Below are 17,708 nucleotides of genomic sequence, written 5' to 3' on the forward strand. Positions count from 1 at the left end.
CTGAAGAGGTACGATCACATTCAATTGTGATACAGCCCCACAATGTCCTTAGAGAAGATAGTCATTTATATTTCTTTCCCCTCTTCTTTATATTGCTGGAATCATTGGATACGTAATCTAAAAGAACAATACAGACGCAGATATTCCCAGAAAATATTGCGTTAAAGTTCTTAACAAAGAAATGTCTTTGTTATTTGGCATTGAAGGTCATTCAGCTAAATACGCCAGCAAACATCAAGAACCGTCTCAGGAAATTCTGGGGTTACCGAAAGCTGCGAAAGCTGGATTTCCTCCTAGAGCAGCACAAACAACTAATCCAGGAAGACACTACTACTGTTTTTAGGAAGAAAAACAGACCAAGATTTTGTTGCAATGTGTGCATTAAATTTGTATGACTAGAACGTGTAGCAGCATGGCTGTGCAATGAAAGTAGCAACTGCCGTAAATGATTTGCCTCAAACTGACAGTGAGGCTGTAAAAAAAAAAATATTTCCTGAAAATAACTGATTAATATACATCCATATAAACACTGAACGTTGATTTCAGTGGTCACAGTAAATATTCTTATTTGTTTGAGAGTAAATTACGACTCAAAACTAATTATTTACACTATTGTTGCTCAAACATTGTTTACCAATTCAGTGGTTTATTTATATTATTCAGGTTCAATTATGTTTCCTAACCATAATATTTGAGTTGTTGATTGAGCTGGTATAAAATGAAAGGCGGACTGACAGTCCACACACGCGTATTGGAGGTAAAATAACACGTGTAGCGTAGGGTTAACTGTTTTATTCATAGGCTGATACAAGTTATATTTCACAGGTGCCGCTTACGTAAGGGTTGTAGTTCCTACACCACAGTAAAAATACAACAGTTTAATCGAGAAGGCTGTGGTTGTTTGTTTGTTTATTAATAATTTGTCATATGTGGTCCTGCTTTTGAGACACAAATAACCAGGTCTTTTCTAACTGAAGCCTATTTCTCTTCTCCGTTTTATTTTCACTGTCGAAGAGAATGCTAATGCACATACACAGGAACAAAGCTTCCATCTTCAGCAGTTGATGAGTATTCTTCTTCTCTCTCCATCCGGAAGGCGCCAATCTCAGAAGAGTTAAATGCCATTCTAAGCATGCCGTCAGCCCAAACTCTTAAGTGTTATCTAATCCTCGTGCTCAAATCAACCAGTTGTACTGACACATCCAAGAAAGGATTTAGTATCCATGTATGCCTGTTGCCAGTTTCAGAGTTCGGCTCTGGAAAGTAACTTCATAATGTCTCTTCCGGATTATGCAAACTCTGTATCATGCAAGAAATGTGAGAACTTACTACCACCGACTGGTCCATTGCGATTTCTTCGACAATCTTTTGAGCGCAAGGGACAGGCTCTAACATAATCTTCTGTAACGACGTTGACCATAAACGAAGTTTAGCAAGGAATCGTTTGATTTTATACTTGGCCCTTATGTTTTCTTCTCTCCCTGGAGGCTCTTTTATCGAATACGTAAGTTATTAAAAAGATCAGCGAGAAATGCTAATTTTAATAGACAAATAGGGTCTCAGAAATAATTCGCATTCATAACTTCGATCGTCTGTTTCAGACCATCATTTAAATCACAAGCGAAAACCGTGGCTATCATAGGTTGTCGATGGGTATTATTGATTTTTATTTAGCAACGAGTCCACTTTTATCCCCAGTTATGGCCTTAGCGCCATTACTACAAACGGCGATACTTTCGCCCAGTCAATCTCTTATTTGCGAGTGCTTTCTAAAAACTTGTCGTACAAGTACTGGACGGTAGTTTCCGCCGGAATTCCTTTGCAAAATAAGTCTTTCGTGATACTTTCATTTGTTTCAAAGCGCACAGATACCATAAATTGTGCACATCCTGCAGCGTCAGTAGATTCAAGAAATGGCAAAGCAACATGTGGGCTCTTTAATGTTTTACTTAATAATGCTCGAAAGTAACCAGTCATGTAGAGCTGCGTTCAGTGGTATTATCAGAAAGTGGTATGCTTTTCAACCACATCCGAGGCTGCTGGTAAAATACAATTTTCGGTTGTACGCGACTTTAGTGCTTTGACGGTAGCTAGATAACAATGCTTCCTCGATTTGACTGGGTACCTAAAATCAGATAAAACAACTGTTAAATAACGTTATCTTTAATTAACAAATAATACTGTTTTATTATTTGAATCACAGTAATTTACTGCTAGCTAAGTAGTTTTTTCCTTTCGAAGAAATTCAAATATTTACCAGCTTCCTTGGAATGTTTAGTTTAGAAATGAGGTACTAGCTTTGATGGTTCCATACCCTCATGTGAAAAAATTTCGCCGCAAATTACTCATTAAGGCTTGCTATTCATGACAGTAAAACCATACTTCAAATAATTTTCTATTTTGATTTGCTTTCGCCACTGCCACTTCTAGCAAACGTCGAGAGCTGCGCAGAGCGTTTGAGGAAATACACCATTTTATGCTCGTTCGGAGCGAAGTGCCGTTCGTACCAGCTGGCGGATTCGCGACACCTGATGGAAGCGAAAAAAAACGTGCGTCTATGCGCTCGCTGACCCATTCTCGCCCCCCCCCCCCCCCCCCCTCCTCACGGGGGAGGTGGGGGCTAGCCGCTCTTTGGCGGGTTCGTGCGTGGCTACCACTGGGGCCCGAGGCTTTGCAGCATCGTTTCCCTTCTGTGCTGCATGTCTGTCCTCTTGCTATTCCTTTCCCCCTCCCATGGGAACATGTCTGGGATATTTTTGTAAATATGTTCTGCATTTTCCGTAGCCGACATTAGAAAAGTCTCACCACTGTTTTTCGTTCCTTTTCTTTCTTCGTTCCCCTTCTCCTACCCTCCCTCCGCTTCGGCGTTTGACGTTCTTTTTCTTTTTCCTCCCTGTGCGCTCCTGACGCCCAGCCCACGTGTCTCATGCATAACAGATCACTGGGTAACGCGTAATACCCAGCCCCCGGTCGGTCGACATGTGGGGTTAGCACGTGCCCCTGGTACACGCCAGGCCCAGGGAGTGATAATTTCCTAAGCTGCTGCCTTCCCAAATTGCCGATTGCGCCCTCTGTCGGGTGTCCGGGAGGTGTGACCTGAGGTATGACCTAAGGCGAGTGCGCACTCCCTCTGAGGACGACCTCCAGTTGGAAGGAGCGCGCCATCGGAGGCGCTGCCAATCATGGGGATTTTCTCGCAGTGAGCCAAAGAATATCTTTTCATTCTACGTGTACTAAATGTAACGGAATGAGAGTTGCGATTCAAAGACCCTCCCAGCTGCACCACTCTTCTTCTTGGTTTGACCTACCGAAAACTGTCAATCCTTTGCTGCAGTAAATCCGTTTATTATTCAGAAACATGTTGATGCAATTGCCGGCCCTGTGAAATCGTGCTCTGGTTTACGTAATGGCACATTTCTTTTGGAGACGACCTCTGATTCTCAAGCACAACTGCTTGCAGCTTCGCTCCTCCATGGCTATCCTGTTCGTGTTGAGGCCCATCTAACGCTGAATTCTTCCCGCGGTGTTATTTACACTAGGCTGCTGGATAGTCTGACGGAGGCAGAAATCCAAACGTACCTCTCTAATCAGGGTGTCATTGCATTCCATTAGGTGGTGAAAAAGTAGATGCATCCCTAGTGCCCACACACACTTCTTTTTCTCACTTCTGACTGGGTGGTTCTTTCGTCAAAGGTGCAAGAAAGCTATGAAGTAGCCACACTCAGACCGTACATTCCGATCCTGATGCGCTGCTACCAGTGTCATCGTTACGACAGTCAAATGTCGTGTCGACACCTGGCCAAATGTGTAAATTGTGGTAGGGATGTGAACGAGGGCGATTGTTCGCTTCCTTCTCCCTGCTGTATCAGTTGTAATGGCGACCACGCAGTCTCGTTCTGAGATTATGCCGTATGTCTCGATGAGTGGGCCGTGCCAGAGGTCGGGTATCGGAAAAGTGCCTTACCCGGTCGCTTGCAAGTTGTTGGCCACCATGCGTTCTACCATCCGGCACTTATAGTACTGTTCCTGCTACACCTCGCTCCACGAAGCTCGTGGTCACGCAGACATGCGACCTCAAATTCAGCACCACGGTTATAATTTGTCGGTCTCCTCCTCCTCCTCCTCCTCCAGATATGCAACAAGCTACTAGACTTTCGCCTCATGGGACAGTCACCAGTTACACAACAGGCAGGCCGGAAAGGACAGGAGGAATACTCCCTTGAAGACACGCTATGTCCCTCCAGCCAACAAACATCCAAGTCTTCTGGCAACTGGAAAGGCTCGCAGAAATAAAAGGCAAACGGTCTTCTCCTTCTCTGACTTGGAAATCGTCTTCGACGGTGTCCCCGGCAGCTGCGGAAATAACTCTCCTTCATTTTTTTCCCTCCTCCCCTTTCCTTGTCATGACTCCCCTCCAGTGGAACATTCGCTACCTTCAATCCAAAAATGACGACTTACTGCTGCTCTTGGAATCACAGCATATGCTTGTCCTCTGCCTCTAGGAAACAAACTTACGTCATCATGACCGCTTTGAGCTCTCGCATTTCCTCCCAGTCGGCTTTGAACTTACCCTGAGCATGGGATTCCATTTTATGGGGGAATTATGCTCCTCATCCAGGATGATCTTCATAGTCAACCCATGTCCCTAACTACCTGGTTTCATGCTGTTGCAGTCCGCATTTTCCTTCCTCACTTGACCTTTCCCCTTATACTGTTTACATCCCTCAATCATTTGGTGTCACCAAGGCAGATTTTCTGTAGCTTACTGGGCAATTCCTTCACCCCTTTCTGCCGCTCGGTGATTTTCATCCTCACCATGCTCTTTGGGGTTCTCCCAGAATCTGTCAGAGAGGTGCCCTCTTGGCTAAAGTTTGCAAGCAACTTCACTTCATTTGTCTGAACACGGAGCACCCACATTCCACTCAGGCTCCTCGCACACCTATTCCCATTAGGACCTCCCCTTCTGTACTGCCCAACATCTCAAGTGATCTGTTCTGACACGTACTCGAGCGACCCTACCTCCTGTATTATCCATTTGTTGACACCTACCCCATCTACATTCACACCCTAATGGCAGCTTTCTAAGGCTGACTGGAGGCTTTACTCTTCTCTGGCGACTTTCGACGAACATTATTTTCCCAATTGTGATGACCAGGTAGAATATCTTACTAATGTTATCCTTACCGCCGCAGTACGTTTCATTCCTCGCGCTTCCTCTTTATCATGCCGTGTCCCGGTTCCTTGTTGGACTGAGGCGTGCCGTGACTCAATTCGCGCGCTGAGACGTGCTCTCCGCGTTTTTAAGCGTCATTCTATGATGGCATACTACATTCGTTAAAAACAGTTGCGTACACAGTGTCGTCCCGTTACTTGGGATAGGACAAAGTTACATAGATTTAATTTACTAGTTCTTTTAACAGCTCCACTCCCTCTTCCATAGTGTGGGCCAGCCTTCGACGGCTCTCTGGGACAAAGATCCATTCCCCAATTTTCGGCCTGACAGTGGAAGATGTCATAGTGGACCCTATTGCTCTCTCAAACACCTCAGGCCACTATTTTGCGGAGATTTCAAGCTCCACCCATGCTAGCCATCTGTCTTCCATGCCTGCTAATCCGGCCCATGATATTTTTGTCGACACCTCCTTGGATTTAGGGTATGCAGGCCGCCCTTCCTCCCTACCACCACCGGGAGTCCGCTTCCGTCAACTGCTCCATTCTCTTTCCTTCCGCTTTCCTAAAACTTTCTTGACAACTTGGGGTACAGCACCGCCTTGGCTCCGACCCCGGACCTGCCTGCTCCGTGACCTTTGTCAGTTTCCCAAGGGTAGTACCCCTTCTCTTGTTTATCGTCGGGCATTTGCTGCTCTATGCGCACAAACGAAGGATGCCACATTTATTTATAATGATGGCTCAAAAACATCGTTTGGTGTTAGGAGGGCCTATATTGTTGGCGACAACCCAAATCGGTTTCGGCTTCCCGACCAGTGTTCGGTTTATACTGCGGAGCTTTACGCTGTTCTCCAGGCTGTCCAGTACATCCGTCGCCATCAGCTGATACAGTATGTTATCTGCTCAGATTCGCTCCTCTCTCTCCTCAGTCTCCAAGCTCTCAACCCTGTACACCCTCTGGTCCACCGCATTCAGGACTACCTCCACTTGCTCCACTTGGGGGCCGTCTCTGTGGCGTTCCTCTGGATCCCAGGACTTGTTGGTATCTGTGGAAATGAGGCGGCCGATATAGCGGCCGAGGCTGCAGTCTCTTTTCTTCGGCCAGCTATTCGCATGATTCCCTTCGCCGATCTACGGAGTGTTTTACGTCGTCGTGTTGCTCTTTTATGGCACGCACATTGGTCGACACTTCCCAATAATAAATTGCGGGACGTGAAAGCTCTTTCCTGTGCTTGGACCTCTTCCTCCCGAACTCGTCGTCGGGAGGAGGTAATTTTAACTAAACTCCGGATAGGGCACAGTCTTTTTAGCCATCGACATTTTTAAGCGGCGATCCTCCCCCACTCTGTCCCCACTGCTCTCAACTGTGGACGGTGAGCGACCTTTTACTTGTGTGCCTCTATTTTACTCCGTTACGCGCCCGTCTACAGCTGTCGCCTGATATATCTTCCATTTTAGCAGCTGACACGCGCTCAGCCGATCGCGTTCTCGAGTTACTTACTGCCAGTGAGATGACGTCAGTCATTTGAAGCTATAGTGGTTTTTTAAGCTTTCCTTCTGTTTTTGGTTTCGCCATTTTTTGGAGTTTCTCTCCCATTGCTGCTGGCTTCCAATTTCGTTTTTTACCTTTTCCTAAGTCACAGACCGGGCGCTAATGACCGTAGCAGTTTTGCGCCCTAAAACCATAACAAAAAAGAGCTCCACCCACGATCACTTTGCATTCCTCCATCGGAAACGAGTGGAGGCGGCTAGGGCGATACCATTCTCTTCTCAGAATCGTGAATGCTACAATGCCGCCTTTCCTATGAGGTAGGTAGATCATGATCTCACTAAAACTGATTCTCCGCCCCAGGGCCGCACGATGTTAACATTCATATGTTACAGAACCTTTCTCTTGCGGGCAAGAACTTTCTCCTTCGTACGTACAATCGCATCTGGGCAGAGGACACGATTCCCAGACGCCGACGTGAAGCCTCTGTCATACCCATATGTAATCCCAGTAAGGACAAACACCTTCCTTTTAGTTATAGCCCCATTTCTCTCACTAGCTGTGTTAACAAAGTGGTGGAATGTATGACTCCTGCCCGGCTGGTACGGTGGCTCGAGTCTCACAATTTACTAATCACTGCACAGTGTGGATTTCGAGCGCGCTGTTCTGCGGTTCACCATCTCGTCATTTTGTCAACCCTTGTCACGAATGGTTTTCTGCGGATATCCCAGACTCTGACCGTGTTTTTCGATCTGGAGAAAGCCCACGACAGCTGCTGGAGGACTGGTATACTCCCTCTCTACACAAATTTTTAAAAGACTGAGTTTTCATGGTACATGTGTCTCCTGCGTTGTCGTACACCTTTATCCACGAAAAAGGTGTGCCTCAGGTTTCCGCCCCGAGCGTCGTCCTCTTTATCGCCATTAACCGTATAATAGCCTGTTTCCCGCCGGGCATCTCCTGCTCCCTTTTCGTTGACAGATTTTGCCATCTGTTGCACGGACTTGTATTCAGCGATGTCTCGATCGTTCATACTCGTGGAGCATTGACAGTGGTTTTCGCTTTTCCATAGACAAAACCGTTTTATGAGTTTCTGGCGGCTCATTTGGTTTCTTCCACCGTCGTTACATCTTGACCCTGTTGCTCTTCCACTCATTGAAACTGCGGAATTCCTGGGGCCCATGGTCGATAGGAAACTTTCTTGATCCTCTCACGTGTCTCACCTTGCCGCTCATTGCACGCGGCCCCTCAGTGTCCTACGTGTCCTTAGGCTTACTCCCTGGGGATCGGGTCGAATCACCCTGCTCAGTTTGCGGCGGTCCCTTGTCTGTTTGAAACTGAACTATGGGTGTTTCGTTTATGCATCTGCGCGTCCATCCCTCTTACAACGTCTCAGTACTACACACCGACTTCGTATCTGTCAGGCCACTGGCGCCTTTTACACTAGCCCGGTTGAGTGTCTGTATGCGCAAGCCGCCGAACTACCGCTGTCTTACCACCGTCACTTCCTCCTCGGCAGATACGCGTGCCGTTTGTCTGCCATGCCTGCCCACCCATTCTATGCCTCCTCCGTAGATGACTTCTTTGATGGCCAGTATGGGGCGCGTCCCTCATTTGTTACCTCCTGGAGTTCGCTTTCGGCTTTTGATCCGCTAGCTTAATTTGACTGATATGGCCTTGTAACATTAACCAAAACGGCCTTGCTGTGCTGGTACTGCGAACGGCTCAAAGCAAGGGGAAACTACAGCCGTAATTTTTCCCGAGGACATGCAGCTTAATCGTATGATTAAATGATGATGGCGTCCTCTTGAGTAAAATATTCCGGAGGTAAAATAGTCCCCCATTCGGATCTCCGGGCGGGGACTATTCAAGAGGACGTCGTTATCAGGAGAAGGTTGTATACCTGGAAGAATCCTGGAGATACTAAAAGGTATCAGATAGATTACATAATGGTAAGACAGAGATTTAGGAACCAGGTTTTAAATTGTAAGACATTTCCAGGGGCAGATGTGGATTCTGACCACAATCTATTGGTCATGAACTGCAGATTGAAACTGAAGAAAATGCAAAAAGGCGGGAGTTTAAGGAGATGGGACCTGGATAAACGGAAAGAACCAGAGGTTGTAGAGAGTTTCAGGGAGAGCATAAGGGAACAATTGACAGGAATGGGGGAAAGAAATACAGTAGAAGAAGAATGGGTAGCTCTGAGGGATGAAGTAGTGAAGGCAGCAGAGGATCAAATAGGTAAAAAGACGAGGGCTAATAGAAATCCTTGGGTAACAGAAGAAATATTGAATTTAATTGATGAAAGGAGAAAATATAAAAATGCAGTAAATGAAGCATGCAAAAAGGAATACAAACGTCTCCAAAATGAGATCGACAGGAAGTGCAAATTGGCTAAGCAGGGATGGCTAGAGGACAAATGTAAGGATGTAGATACTGCCTACAGGAAAATTAGAGAGACATTTGGAGAGAAGAGAACCACTTGTATGGATATCAAGAGCTCAGATGGCAACCCGGTTCTAAGCAAAGAAAGGAAGGCAGAAAGATGGAAGGAGTATATAGAGGGTTTATACAAGGGCGATGTACTTAAGGACAATATTATGGAAATGGAAGAGGATGTAGATGAAGATGAAATGGGAGATACGATACTGCGTGAAGAGTTTGACAGAGCACTGAAAGACCTGAGTCGAAACAAGGTCCCAGGAGTAGACAACATTCCATTAGAACTACTGATGGCCTTGGGAGAGCCAGTCATGACAAAACTCTACCATCTGCTGAGCAAGATGTATGAGACAGGCGAAATGCCCACAGACTTCAAGAAGAATATAATTATTCCAATCCCAAAGAAAGCAGGTGTTGACAGATGTGAAAATTACCGAACTATCAGTTTAATAAGTCACAGCTGCAAAATACTAACGCGAATTCTTTACAGACGAATGGAAAAACTGGTAGAAGCGGACCTCGGGGAAGATCAGTTTGGATTCCGTAGAAATGTTGGAACACGTGAGGCAATACTAACCTTACGACTTATCTTAGAAGAAAGATTAAGAAGAGGCAAACCTACTTTTCTAGCATACTCTCTTTCAAATTAAGAGTGGAGGGGCATGAAAGGGAAGCAGTGGTTGGGAAAGGAGTGAGACAGGGTTGTAGCCTCTCCCCGATGTTATTCAATCTGTATATTGAGCAAGCAGTAAAGGAAACAAAAGAAAAATTCGGAGTAGGTATTAAAATCCATGGAGAAGAAATAAAAACTTTGAGGTTCGCCGATGACATTGTAATTCTGTCAGAGACAGCAAAGGACTTGGAAGAGCAGTTGAACGGAATGGACAGTGTCTTGAAAGGAGGATATAAGATGAACATCAACAAAAGCAAAACGAGGATAATGGAATGTAGCCAAATTAAATCGGGTGATGCTGAGGGGATTAGATTAGGAAATGAGACACTTAAAGTAGTAAAGGAGTTTTGCTATTTAGGGAGTAAAATAACTGATGATGGTCGAAGTAGAGAGGATATAAAATGTAGACTGTCAATGGCAAGGAAAGCTTTTCTGAAGAAGAGAAATTTGTTAACATCGAGTATAGATATAAGTGTCAGGAAGTCGTTTCTGAAAGTATTTGTATGCAGTGTAGCCATGTATGAAAGTGAAACATGGACGATAAATAGTTTGGACAAGAAGAGAATAGAAGCTTTCGAAATGTGGTGCTACAGAAGAATGTTGAAGATTAGGTGGGTAGATCACGTAACTAATGAGGTGGTATTGAATAGGATTGGGGAGAAGTTTGTGGCACAACTTGACTAGAAGAAGGGATCGGTTGGTAGGACATGTTTTGAGACATCAAGGGATCACAAATTTAGCATTGGAGGGCAGCGTGGAGGGTAAAAATCGTAGAGGGAGACCAAAAGATCAATACACTAAGCAGATTCAGAAGGATGTAGGTTGCAGTAAGTACTGGGAGATGAAGAAGCTTGCACAGGATAGAGTAGCATGGAGAGCTGCATCAAACCAGTCTCAGGACTGAAGACCACAACAACAATAATAATTTCACTCCACCTGCTACTTTCCTGATGGGTGTGAACCCTTCACCACCTTGGCTTCGTGTGGCGGCCCGTGTTCACCTTGGCCTTCTTTAGCTTGCTAAGGACGCTACTCCAGCCTCGCTCTATCGCCGTGAGTTCCACGACCTTCGCACGGAACTTCGTGGTAGTATGGTTCTGTACACTGATGGCTCTTGAACTGACCGTGGTGTCATGTGTACCTTCATTGGCACCGACGATTTTCGGCATCGGCTTCCGGAACACTGCCTAGTATTTACAGCAGTGCTCTTCGCCCTTTATCAGGCCGTGCAGTACATCCGCTGTGACACTATGCCCTTCGGAGTCTTTGTGTCCATCCGTCCGTTAGGGGAAAGGGACAATCCAAATAAATACAGTTTCATTAACAGATATTTTACTACTATTGCGGGTATACAAGGAAAAGGGTGATGGTGACATGTATGATGATTTGCCAAAGTCTTTATTTGCATTTTCACAAACGTGGTATGTGCGGTAGGCTATGACGTCACGGTCAACAAAGCTTTCCAGTCCTGATACATTGGGTACGCCTGTACCACCTCGTACAATAGCGACTGTTAACCAACCATTCCCATGAGAGAATGTATCGTTCAGATCAATACTAAAGTTCAGTCTGCATCCACAGAAGACAGCGGGTCCATCTAGTAGAGAGTGTGCAGCGACAGATTTGATAGTATTCTTTTTCTTGTCGGCGGCAGACTGTGCCTTTGATTTTGGTCCCTGGCCACGTCGGTCTGACGGGAAACTAGGCCGCTGACGCTGCTGCCAAGACTGCAGTCCTTGGACCTCGGCTCGCTAGTTCTTCCATTCCCTTTGATATGTGTTGCTGTCTGTCAGCAGGTGGCGTCACTGCCATCACCACTCGTCCTCCCTTCATGGGAACAATCTCCGGGGAATTAAGCCTCCCCCAGCGGCTTGGACGACCTCCTCTCGGCCATCTCGCCGTGAGATCATTTTATCTATGTTGCTTATTGGGCACTGTCTTTTTAGCCATTTTAAGTAATGCTCCCCCCACCACTTTGTGCTCATTGCCCTCGACCTTTGACGGTTCTGCCATTTCCTGACTGAATGTCCTTTTTTTAACCACTTACCGTGTGTAAACTTTTAGATGGCAGACCTCTCCCTAGTCCTGAATCGGTAGAAGTCTGTAAACGTCGGGAGGCTTCGATAGGCACGCAGTTTCTACTGCTGCCAACATCACGTAGCTGACTGTGTTGTACAAGGTAGCCATTGTCGTCTGATTCGTTATTGTTTTGCGCTGTACTGTTCTGCGTGTTTTTATTGTGCGGTTGTGCTAAACATTATCAAAACGAGTGAAGAGGCAGTTGCTGGCCCATCTCGGGAGTCGCCAACAGCCCCTACCGGCAGGCCTACGGTTAGAAGGAAACCAGTATTACGTAGCGATGCTCGCAAAATTATATTGTGTGTGATTGAATACTGCGAAAGAGAAAGGGAGCAGAAAAAATTGCTTCACCCCATTTACAAATCTTCAGTGAGAGCTGCTGCATACACAGGACAAAGCATGCGTAGCATTGGAAGATTCAAACAGTTTTCCAAGAATCATCCTGGCGTATCACCACAGACGCCTGACAAGAAAAGGTGAGTTTCTATTTCAGATATTTTGTTCGCGATCACTTTGAAGGAGCTCCCTATTTCGTCCGAATTACCTTATATTTCATTTTTCCTTGCTACAGTATTGCTTTGTATGGAAACACCACTGGTTACTGTATTATTTCGAAACACATTCATATTACAGTACATTTCCAAATTCAAAAAAATCATGCAATGCAGAAGGCATTTTCTTATGAATCTTTCTCTTTTAACTTAGGAAAAGAAGTTGAGAAATCGAAGTAATGATAGATGATTTCAACCAGCGTGTCTTTCGCGACACGATGGCGGAATTTTATTCAGTGCGGAAGATTGTGCCGAGCCTGCGAACACTGCTTCCAGTTTTGCACGACAAAATAGGCTGGAAGTGGAGTATTGTCTCGCTGAGAAAAGTACTTTTGTCTATGGGATTTATATGGTGTAAGGTGGAAAACAAGAGGAATGTGTTGTTAGAACGTCCAGACATTGTACATTGGCGATCTCGTTTCATTGTTGACATTGAAGAACTTCAGGGAAGCAGGCAGAGAAATATTTTATCTCGATGAATGGTGCATCGATAATAACTTAACGTTTAATAAATGTTGGCAGAGGAAGAGTGACTTACGTTAAGAGTGTGTCGTTGGTGTCACTGCATGGGGGAGCTCATCGAGAAGATTGATAGTTGAAAGTGTCGGATCCAAGAATGGGTTCGTCAAGGAAGGGCAACTTATGTTCTGGGCAAAGTCGACAAAGGGCGATTATCACGCTCAGATGAATTCTGCAAACTTTGAGAATTGGTTCGGAGAGAAGGTACTGCCAAATCTCCCGCCTAATTCAGTAATAGTTATGGATAACGCTCCTTACCATAACAGGCTAACAGAGAGAACTCCAACGAAGTTTGACACGAAGGTGCGAATGCTGGAGTGGCTGCAACGCAGAAACATCCCCTGTGATAGTATGAGGAAGGACGAGCTGTATGCAGAAGTAACAGTGAATAAGCCAGCTGAGAAGTCTTTTGCTGTAAACCTGTTGGCTGAAAGCAAAGGCCACCAGGTCGTTCGCTCGCCGCCTTACAACTGCGACTTAAACGCTATAGAATTAGCATGGGCGAAGATAAAAAGGCATGTTAGGGAGCACAACATATCAGGGGACTAGGCTGCCACAAACATGCTGAATCTTGTGGACGCAGCTTTCCAGTCGGTTACTGCTAATGATGGGAAGGGATATTGCAAGAAAGTTAAAGAAACAGAAGAAGAATATTGGGCACGTGATGGTGTCGTCGAAATTGCTGTGGACGAAATTATCATTAACACAACCACATCAGATGTGAGGAAGACTCAGACCCACAAACGGAATACAGTGACAGTGAAAGCGTGGACCACATGGCTTTAAATGTTTTTTACAAAAGTATGACATCTCGAATAAACACGAAAAACAATCTACCATTCATTCCGTAGTAAATTTTATTTCTATTTCAGACTGTTTCCTTTCCTTGCGATAAGCGTACTTCATTGCTGCAGTTGAGATATTTATTAAACGCTAGAAGTACGCCCGTCCTTCGCAACGGAAGAAATCTCGGAAAGTTGTTGACCGATTGATTTAAAATTTTGGCACAACGTTTTTTAGGAATACGCCCGTGGTTTTATATACTTTTTTAACACGTTTGCGTAACACGTTGCGAATAGTGTTAGAAGTGAAGAAATAATAGAACAAAACGTCATGCCTGACGCGGCACTTTTTCACGAATCTCGATGTTTACCACGTCATATCTCCTGAATTATATGTCGTAAAGAGACATAAATTTGCCGGCGCATTTACTGATATATGTGGATACTGTGTGCGAAATATGCTGTGATTAGAGTTAAACCAAAGTTTCATTGCAATCGGATGAATGGTTTGTGAGCGCATAGTAGATATATATAGATTTTAATGTACATAACGATTTCAGTTTCGTTTACGAACAACACTTATAGCGAGTTTTACTTCCAAGCCTTTAGTCTGCTTTCGTGTAAGCAACTGGTAGGCGTTCCTTGTCGTTGCCCCCCCCCCCCCCCCCTCCTCCTCCAACGGCTCAACCCCCTTCGTCACAACTCTGCCGTCTTACAGTTAACACACAGTAGGTTCTCATTTATTTTTGCCGTCGTGACTCATTGGCCGTTTTAACTAACGAGGCGCTGCCTGTCGCCCGCGTTTTACTTTTTATCCGTCGTAGCAATATGGCGAAGGAAGTTTAATCTGTAGTTTAGGACCCCCGTTTCTCTACGGCATATTTTGTGGACCTTTCTCCTTTGCTTTTGGCGCTCTTTCCTTCCGTCGATTAGGATTGGCGTGTAGTCGTTTTTAAGTCATGTCTTTGTCTTCGTGTTCTACGGTTCAGATTTTCATTGCTAACATTATTTAGACTATTGGTTCAAACTCCTCAGCTCAGTAGCAATCTTCAGGCATCTATATGGTTGCAAAAATGCTTAAAACAAAGTATAAAAAATTCGATAATATAATAAAAATGTTACATTTAATAGATAAAAGTAAATAATTGTCAACTACTAGCGTTGTGCCTCAGTTCTTTGCGTTTTTTCCATAAGTTTAACAAACACAACAAAGAATACATTGCTATCAATAATATATTCTTCTTCATTATATACAACAATCTGCTAACGCTGGGTAACTTTTCGATTGCCCAACTGCAGAAATCACGTGGTTTTGAGGCGAAGAATTCGTCGAACGCATTTTCATCCGGAAAGAAAGTTCGTTGAAGGCTGTTAGAGCGCGGAAAGGGGCAGATCTGAGGTTGCAATATCAGGTGAATGAAAATGGGTACGGAATGACTTCCCTATCCAACTCCAGTTTAGTGTTTTTTGTCAGTCTAGCAAAAACGCGGGCGGGCGGGCGTTGTCGTGCAGTAGCATCACTTCACGTAGTCTTCCTGGTCGCCGTTCTTGGATTGCATGCGTAAGACGACTCAGCGTTGCCAGTCAATGTTAGCAGTTGAGGTTACACCTCGGGGTAGCAATTCGTAGTGCACCATACCGCCTCTGTTCCACCAGATGCATAACATTACCTTTTGTAAATGAGCGCAGGACCTCGTATGGTGAGTTGCTGCTTTGTTTATGCTTAACCATACCTACCTTCTTATGTTAGCATAAAGACACCATTTCTCGTCAATAATAACGATGTACAGGATAGGAATAGTCGATGTTGCTCATGAACCAATTGATGACGAGCAAGCAGGGATGCACAAGTGGCCACCCGCTGATTTTTATGAATTTGGCGTAGAGCATGCGGTACCTATAAACCCGATTTTTGAACCTGCCCCGTTGCATGCAAATGTCGCCATATGGTGGAATGATCACAGTTCATCACATTTGCCAGTTGTGGAGTACACAGACATAGAACCAGTGAAACTTCCTGGCAGATTAAAACTGTGTGCCCGGCCGAGACTCGAACTCGGGACCTTTGCCTTTCGCGGGCAAGTGCTCTACCACTGAGCTACCGAAGCACGACTCACGCCCGGTAATCACAGCTTTACTTCTGCCAGTACCTCGTATCCTACCTTCCAAACTTTACAGAAGCTCTACTGCAAAGGTCCCGAGTTCGAGTCTCGGCCGGGCACACAGTTTTAATCTGCCAGGAAGTTTCACATCAGCGCACACTCCGCTGCAGAGTGAAAATCTCATTATAGAACCAGTGATCCACATCTACATGAATACCACGCAATTGACAATTGAGTGCCTGGCAGAGGGTTCATCAAACCACCTTAAGGGGATACGGAATCACCTATCCCCGCAATGTTAATATATGCCTACTATAGGGAACATTTTCTCACAAACTACTGGAGACAGAGAGGTAAAAATTTTACTGTATGTGCATTCATATGTTACAACAATACTGAAACAACAGTTTATTGTCAAAGTATTCTCTTACAGAGATATTGTACATTTATTTTTAAGTAAATTTTTTCCATTGCTTTTTACTAGACTATCACCCCTAAGTCTTTTGTAAATCAAGTAATTAAAAAATCGTTGTTTCAGTATGTAATAGGGACCTATGTCACTACGTCATAAAAATTTCAGACTTCTAGGTTGACCAGTACCTGAGATAATGTTCCTAGATGAAGTAAAAAGTAAACTTACGGGAAACGGAGAAAGAAGATTAAAACATTCCTGATCCGTAGCTAATACCCCCTTCACAGTCTTCATAATCATCTTAAAGTCTTCTTTTGGCACCCCTCTGCACCTGTCTTGCTTTTTTCGCTAATGTCTTGATTATATTATCAGCATGCCTTAGTCTGTGCTGATCTAAAAAGAACATAGCACGTACCGTACGGGAACCAACACACATACCCAACTTTTGAAGGACCTGGCATTTAGTTATATTTCCAAGATTGAAGGTTGCCACAGCATCATACACACCAAAATGTAGTGTATTAATTCCGACAAACACTGTTTTTGGGAGACGATGCCATATCACACTATTCAAGCACTCGTTGGGATTCTGCGTTTTTCCGTGAAGACATTTCATCAGAAGACTTCTGTCAGCCAGATCTCTGAAAATGGGCTTTATTTCTGCCATGATGGCTGATGGTAGACTGTGGTGGTGAATGTATTTCTCTCCTGTTGTTAGTCCCCTATTGTATTTACACCAGCTGTTTTCACCTTTGGGGCACAAACCATGTTGTGGATGCTCATCCGTGGATGCGGTGTGGAAATATAAAGCCCATATAGCTCTCCTCATTTCTTCAAGATTGCCTGTATTTTGCCTGATTGCAAGGCCATAGCAGTTCTGAATGTGGTCTATTATGGAATCAGTCAATCTTCCTCTGCCATCCAAGGTTTTCCCATCATCTAGTTTTTTCCCTTTCATAACTGATTTTAACCTTCTCAGCCTGGCACCCATTCTCTTCTGCACATGTCCTATACATTCAAGTTTGCTTATATTTACACTGTTCCCATATGGTTTGCTTTCCAAAACTTCTTTGAATGCTTTAGAGTCACCATCTCCCAGATATTTGACATAGCGAACATTATACCACTGTGAAGAGCGATGAAAAATTTTCTTCACCCCAGCAATCTCCATGCCACCACTACTACCATAATAATTAGCAATACAGTCATCACTGTGTTCATTTTTCAGCCTGCCTGTGCACCTACAGTATTTAGACATTATTGCAACATCAATAACCTTGCCAGTATCAACACTAGTTGCTGTTACAACACCATTGTTGGAGGTGTGGCCCCTTTTCTGCCACGTGCCATCAAACGCCACTGTGAGGTCACGACTGCCGTCATTTTCTTCCACTGCTTCTTCCACAGCAACCTGCATTGACTTCTGTGCTACATCTTCAACTGCAGATCCTAGTACATAATTGTAAGCTTCAAACTTTGAAGGTGCA

The 17,708-nt window shown here is 44.6% G+C and overlaps 1 protein-coding gene and 1 non-coding gene across 3 annotated transcripts in view; one reads left to right on the forward strand and one right to left on the reverse strand.

Moving 5' to 3' along the window:
- The window catches only part of LOC124794712 (kinesin-like protein Klp10A), a 332,986-nt gene that overhangs the window by 160,337 nt on the left and 154,941 nt on the right, over positions 1-17,708 (forward strand). The window lies entirely within an intron of this gene.
- On the reverse strand, positions 15,743-15,816 carry Trnas-cga. Its single transcript has one exon. It is a non-coding gene; the product is annotated as a tRNA-Ser (tRNA).

Source organism: Schistocerca piceifrons, chromosome 4, assembly GCF_021461385.2.
Source record: "Schistocerca piceifrons isolate TAMUIC-IGC-003096 chromosome 4, iqSchPice1.1, whole genome shotgun sequence".
Taxonomy (NCBI): Eukaryota; Metazoa; Arthropoda; class Insecta; order Orthoptera; family Acrididae; genus Schistocerca; species Schistocerca piceifrons.